Source organism: Herpailurus yagouaroundi, unplaced genomic scaffold (genome assembly GCF_014898765.1).
Source record: "Herpailurus yagouaroundi ecotype Mexico unplaced genomic scaffold, PumYag 28, whole genome shotgun sequence".
NCBI classification, from domain to species: domain Eukaryota; kingdom Metazoa; phylum Chordata; class Mammalia; order Carnivora; family Felidae; genus Herpailurus; species Herpailurus yagouaroundi.
In genome coordinates this window covers 96,476,947-96,484,520 of record NW_024412376.1, presented here as the reverse complement: position 1 = coordinate 96,484,520, position 7,574 = coordinate 96,476,947, and positions in this window count along the sequence as shown.

Genomic DNA, 7,574 nt, shown 5'->3' with positions numbered 1-7,574 from the left:
ATTTTTAATTAATTAATTTTCAAAGTAGGCTGTATGTCCAGTGTGGGGCTTGAACTCATACCCTGAGATCAGGAGTCACATGCTCTACCCACTGAACCAGCCAGGCGCCCTAGATCTTGGACTTTTTGTGGTATTTTGATCCATCTGTAATTAATTTTAGTATAAAGTATGTGCTGTAAATTTCCATATTAATAGGAAAGTGAAAAGGTCCAAGGGATGTTAGGGAGCCATTTTTTTAAAAAAGCAAAAAGCTAAGCAGTTGTTTGACCATAGTTTATTAAATCATCATCTTTTCTCCACTGATTGAGTGCTGCATGTAAATTCCATCACATTTTAAGTCTCTTGTTGGACTCCTTTGTCCCATAGATTGTTTCTTCTGCCAGTGGTGCCAGTGCTATTTCACTGTATTCCCATACCTCAAAATATGCCAACACTTCTTTGTCGTTACTTTTCATTTTCAGAATTTTGATAGTTATTCACATCTGATTACATTTCCATATGTACTCTGACGTCTTTAGTCATTTTCTAGAAAAATGTTGGCATTTTGATTGGGGTCCCTTTGAATTTTGTCACTTGGGGCAAGTCAGATTCTATAGCTTATTAAAACTGGGTCTTTCTACAAAAGAATCTAAATGTCAGACTGATGAAATTTTAAGAGGTTGAAGAAATTTTATTTTTCTCAAAAAAATTTTTTTAACGTTTATTTATTTTGAGACAGAGACAGAGCATGAACGGGGGAGGGTCAGAGAGAGAGGGAGACACAGAATCTGAAACAGGCTCCAGGCTCTGAGCAGTCAGCATAGAGCCCAACGCAGGGCTCGAACTCCCGGACCGTGAGATCGTGACCTGAGCCGAAGTCGGACGTTTAACCGACTGAGCCACCCAGGCGCCCCAAGAAATTTTAAATTTCAGTTGTATGGTGTTTGGAGGTAGGATTTTTCAAAAATTTCTAGTTGTTGACCTTTCATCCTATACACTTTCTGGTAGAAGAATCAATTGTAATAGTTACAGTATTCTCAGTGGCGAGATTAAAAAGGTATTCTGGGGGCGCCTGGGTGGCGCAGTCGGTTAAGCGTCCGACTTCAGCCAGGTCACGATCTCGCGGTCCGTGAGTTCGAGCCCCGCGTCAGGCTCTGGGCTGATGGCTCAGAGCCTGGAGCCTGTTTCCGATTCTGTGTCTCCCTCTCTCTCTGCCCCTCCCCCGTTCATGCTCTGTCTCTCTCGGTCCCAAAAATAAATAAACGTTGAAAAAAAAAATTAAAAAAAAAAAAGTATTCTGTATTCTATTATTTACGTATGTTTTCCGTTGTTGCTAATTATTAAGTTAGGATGCAAAAAGGGCCCTTGTAGTAACATTGTAGCACTTACAGAACTGGTTTTATTGTTGGTGACATTTTTTCAACTCATTGCCTTCCTGATGTGCTCCTTTTAATTTTAATACCCAGTACAAGTGATAAAGCCAGGGAAAATCCTAAATGGAGCTCAATTTTTAATATAAACCAATAGCTCACTGTTTAAATGTTTAATCATGATACTTTAATCTTTTAGTAGTCCAGAAAAAAAAAACCCCACAAATTCATGTGGAACTGGTCCAGGGCTATCACATATTTGAAACAGATGTGTCTTGAGTGTGCAACTCTAATTGTTCAAATGAAATAGAAATCTGAGTGTGAGCCCTTACTTTGCTCAGGGCTATCAGAAGTCATAAACGTGGACAGAATATCAATGTAATGGGCAAAGACAGTATTTGTTTTAGTTGTTATAAATAATGGGCTTATTCTGTGATTTCCAGGTTTATCACCCGTTGAACACTACTGAATCTGAGCTCACCTGTATTTCCCCCTACCCTCCTTCTCCCCCTCTCCTTTCTTTTTATTCTTTCCAAAAATTGCTATTGGAGTATAACAAACTGGAAAGGGCAGACATTATTAGTACAGTTCAGTGTGTTTTCACAAAGTGAACACACTTGTGTAACCGATCAAGTGACAATACCAGCTCTCCAGAAGCCTCCGCCTGTCCCCTTTTAGCTACTAACTCCCTCAAAGGCTGCCACTATTCTGACTTCTAACACTATGGATCTGTTTTGCTTGCTTTTAGATTTCATTTCATTATAATCCTACAGCATGCTTTTTATGTTTCCTTATTCAGGTTTAATGTTTGTTATTTTTATTTCTTCTGTTTCATAAATTGTTATCTTTACATTGTAAGTATTTCAGTAATGTATTTTATATTGAAATACTATATTAGGTATATTTTATATAGTTGGTATTAAATACGTTTACTTTCCTTTAAGTTTCCATGGTCTGATATAATTATCCTTGCTCTTCCATTTCTTTCCTTCTAACCTCCAACTGTTAGCTCTTTAGTTTTATTTATTTATTTATTTAATTGTTTTTAATGTTTATTTTTGAGAGAGACAGAGTGCAAGTGGGGGAGGAGCAGAGAGAGAGAGGGAGACACAGAATCCGAAGCAGGCTCCAGGTTCTGAGATGTCATCACAGAGTCTGATGTGGGGCTTGAACTCGCGAGCCGTGAGATCATGACCTGAGCTGAAGTCGGATGCTTAGCTGACTGAGCCACCCAGGCTCCCAGCTCTTTAGTTTTAAATTGTCCAACTTGATAGCACATTTTATTTTATAGTTACCTGTACCCTTGAAACCTTCGTCTTTAAATTGATAACTGAAGTTGAAAAACCAACAGCATTATATACATTATTTTGATTGGGAAGTAAAATAGTGTATAGAGTTTCATTTCATATATCATATGGGTTCAAAGTCATCACAAGAAACACTTGGAAGAGAAGGTTCATTTTGGTCAGGACAAACCAACCCTTGACTTTAGCTAATTAAATTGTTCAAATTCATGGCACATTTTAAATTGCTTCATCTTTGGGGCACCTGGGTGGCTCAGCCAGTTAAGCATCTGACTTTGGCTCCAGTCATGATCTCGTGGTTCGTGGGTCTGAGCCTCACATCAGGCTCTGTGCTGACAGCTCAGAGCCTGGAGCCTGCTTCAGTTGCTGTGTCTCTCTCTCTCTCTCTCTGACCCTCCCCTGCTCATGCTCTGTCTGTCTCTCTCAAAAATAAACATCTAAAAAAAATAAATTGCTTCATCTTTGAACGTATGTTTATTTATTTAGAGACAGCACATGAGTACATGCTCCCACGTACATGCGTGGGTGGGAGGGGCAGAGAGAAAGGGAGAGAGAATTCCAAGCAGGATCCCTGCTGTCAGTGCAGAGCCTGACGGGGCTCCATCTCACGGAACCGTGAGATCATGACCTGAGCCAAAACCAAGAGTTGGACGCTTAACCAGCTGAGCCACCAAGGCACCCTAAATTGCATCATCTTTGATTTTTTTTATGTTCATTTTTGAGAGAGAGAGAGAGAGACAGGGAGAGAATCTGAAGCAGGCTCCAGACTCTGAGCTGTCAGCATAGAGCCCGATGAGGGGCTCAAACTCACAGACCCGAGATCATGACCTGAGCCGAAGTCGGACACTTAACTGACTGAGCCACTCAGGTGCCTCAGTTACTTTATCTTTGAATGGTGTTTTTATTTTTTGCTGGAGTTTTTAGTTTTTCCTTATTGAGAGAACATGCCTTTTTGCTATTTCACCAATCTGTTCCCCTTCTTCCCCTTCAGTATCTATTGTACAAATCTCTCATTTTCTTCTTGGAATCCTGAAACTGAAATTAATTTTTACAAATTGTGTGCTAAATTACATTCTTCTGAAAGTGGGCCCAGGTAAATGAAGCTAGTGAGTAAAGCTGGGATACATTCTACGAAAATGTTAGTCGGTGGTGGGGTTGGGGGGAGGGGTGGGGAACATGTGAAGGTGAAACATAAGAATGAAATAAATTTTATTTCAGGCTATATCACCAGATTTGTGGGACATGATTTTATTGTTTTCTGCCGTTAAGGTTGGTACTTTATACATGTTTTAGGAGATCTCCTGAGATACGCTTTTCAGTACTTGGGAAGATTTAAAAGATTAAATTTTGTGAATGCTGGGTTATATTCTAGTACTGTACTCTTGGAAGCCTGTCTTCCCCAGGAGAGTCTGAAATGTTTAACTCTCCTAATTGAGAAGAGTCCTCAATTAGTAAGGAAGCTACAAGGTGTTAAGCCGATTAACACCTATTATATGGACAGATTTTCTCTGTGTGAGTAAATCAGAGGCCTAACTTCCAAATGCTTACTAGAGAGATTACTGGCTATAGGCCATGTTTTTCTGAAACAGTGATTGGCCTGGGCATTGTAAATAATCCACACCTGGACTGTGAACTGGGGAAATAGGAAGATTTCCGGTATTTCCCAAGCAAGTCATTTAAGGCCTGATTTACAAGTGCAATAATGTTTCTTATATAGAATTCATTGTATCCCTTCATTTAGAAAATGGTTCCTCATCCTTTAGTATGTGACATTGTCATTAGTAATTTAAGATGAGTCACTCAGTTTGATGGGTTTAGAAGAGTTTGGTTTCAGACTTATCCCAGACCCGAGGAAATCTTTTTCAAAATTAGTTGTCTCCCAAAGGGAGAGTTAAATCAGGGGGTGGGGTGGGGTGGGGACTGAGGCTAAACTGTAGAAATACTGCATAATTTCACTAGTAAAATCCAGTGGAGCTAGTATTACATCTGTGTTATAGTGAGCTGGAGTGTGGGACTCTGCAGTGGGATGGCTATGTGTAGTTCTCTGACACATTGGTTACTTGGGCAAATTGCTCAACTTTTAAAACGTCATTAAAATGGGGATAAGAACAATGTGTGTAAGGTGCTTGTGGTACCTCCTACATCATAAATCCTCAATAAATTATTAATTCTACCGCTTTGGTGATGATGGTAGAATGGTGGATTTCAGGGGGAGTCAGAAGCTTTCTTATTTCTATTTTGAGGGGAAAGGCTTTATTTAGAGGCAACTCTTTGGATAGAAGAGATTGTTTTGTGAGCTACTCCAGGAATAGCATTCATAGAAAGAAGAATGATAGAGGAAACAGTCTCTTAAAAACAAAACACAGAGTGTGTTTATTTGCAGAGCATGTAGATACAGTTATAAGTATTGCTGTGGTCTGTTTTACATTTAATATTGGCTATGGGATTGTCCTAAATCACATACAATATAAAAAAAACACTGCTGCATAGTATTTTCCTTTCTACAAGTAGTGTAGTCTTTATTTTTTTTTTAATTATTTATTTATTTATTTATTTTTCAATGTTTATTTATTTTTGGGACAGAGAGAGACAGAGCATGAACGGGGGAGGGGTAGAGAGAGAGGGAGACACAGAATCAGAAACAGGCTCCAGGCTCTGAGCCATCAGCCCAGAGCCCGATGCGGGGCTCGAACTCACAGACCGCGAGATCGTGACCTGGCTGAAGTCGGACGCTTAACCGACTGCGCCACCCAGGCGCCCCAGTAGTGTAGTCTTTAAAAAAAAAAAAAAAAAACAACAAGACACTTTTTAAGTATACAGTTTAAGGATTTTTAATAAATTTACTGAGATATGCAACCATTTCTACAACCCATTTTCAGAATTGCACTCCCAGTAGATGCAACTGCCTGTTTCCCACCCCAACCCCAGGCAGCCATTAATCTACTTCATACTTGTGCCTATTCTGAACACTTCATGTACATGCAGTCACATAATATGTGGTTTTTGTGACTGGCTACTTTCACTTAGCATAAAGTTTTCAAGATCCATCCATGTGATAGAATGTATCAATATTTCATTCCTTTTTATTGCCAAATAACCCATTGTATGGATATACTAGTGGTTTGTTTTTGTTTTTTTGTTTTTTGTTTTTTGTTTTTTTTCTTTTACTGTGCACCAATTGATGGACATTTGGGTTGTATCCACTTTTTGGCTGTTATAAGTAATGTTGCACATGTGTTTTCATTTCTTTTGGGTAGATACTAGAAGTGGCATTGCTTTTTCATGAGGTAGATTCCTGTTTAGAGACATCTTTAGGTTATTCTAAGTTCCAGATTATTGTGCCAGTGGGTCAGTTTCAGATTCGTTTGCAGATGGTTTTTCCTTTTGCCTTCAGCCCTGAACTCTACCAATGCTAAGAGTTGGAGAGAATGAGTTAATATCATTTAGTGCCTTCTATATAATGGATACTAGTCTAGGTAGTGGCAGTATATCATTTTACATGATACTTGGTCTGCAATGGTGGATAAGAAGGACATTGAGGTACATTGTTTAGGATTACACTATCTTTGTAGGGATACTAATTTTATGCTATCCTGATTTAGAGAAGAGCCTTTTTCTTCTTTCTGTGGAGTTTCAATTACAATAATCCTTTTCTTCTGAAGTTACTGAGCAGTTAGCCTCCTTAAGAATCTGTGAAACATGGTTAGGAAGAAGAGAATTTCAGTTCAGGTTCCTGTGGTTTATGAGAAGCTTGTAGGACATTATTTCAGAATCAGAGTCTTGTTTTCTTCTGCTTCATGATAACCCTGTAAAGTGGTCAGATTAGATGGTAATCGGCCTCCTTGTACCAGAGGAAGCAAAGGCCTGGAGAAGTCAATAGCTGAATGTGTGAATCAGGCTATAGGGAATGCTGGGGCAACTGGTTTGTTTCGGTTGTGAATTTTTAAATTACTATACAGAATAACATTTAACATACGAGGCACATTCATTGTGTGCAATTCATTTCTGCTTTTGACCAACAAGTTTGGATGCCTTCATCAGACGAAGCCTTTTTCATAAACCGCATCACAGACTGCCGCCATCTTTGTTGCTAAAATCGTAGACGCTGGATTGTATATGTTTTCGGAAGTAAGATGCTAATAGATATAGCTAAGAGAACATGTCTTATTAAAGCTATTGGAAGCATGAGATTGTCCAAGACTTCTTGTTAAGAAGAGTGTAAAGGGAAGGGGGGAGGGCAAGATAGACAAAGAGGAAAGGGAGGGAAGGAAAGGAATCTTGTGCGCTGAAGCACCAATAAGGAAATAATATTGGCTATGATTGGCCTTGATAATCTATTAGTATGGACTTCATCATAGTTCTTGCCTACCCTCTCCTTGTCCCTCCTTCACTTTAAAATACATTTTTTTCATAGAAATATTTAGATATTAGGAAAAGTAGAAAGAATATTTCATTATCAAATACCCTTTTCCCATATTTAACATTTCTCAATATTTTGTCACACTTAAAATCTATCCTTTTTCTTTGCCCCTTTTCCTTTTTTTTCTTTGCTGAAGGATTTTATTTTTTATTTTACTTATTTATCTTAATGTTTATTTTTGAGAGAGAGAGAGAGAGAAAGAGCATGAGTGGGGAAGGGGTAGAAACAGAGGGAGACACACAATCCAAAGCAGGCTCTAGGCTTTGAGCTGTCAGCACACAGCCCGACGTGGGGCTTGAACTCATGAACCATGAGATCATGACCTAAGCCAAAGTTGGATGCTTAACTGACTGAGCCACCCAGGCGTCCCTTTGCTGAAGTGTTTTAAAGTAAATCCCAGGCATCTATTTTTTCACTCCTGCATACCTTATGTGCATCACTAAAAAGAATACAGATATTTCACTACATAACTGGACACCAATTTCATACCTAATTAAATAA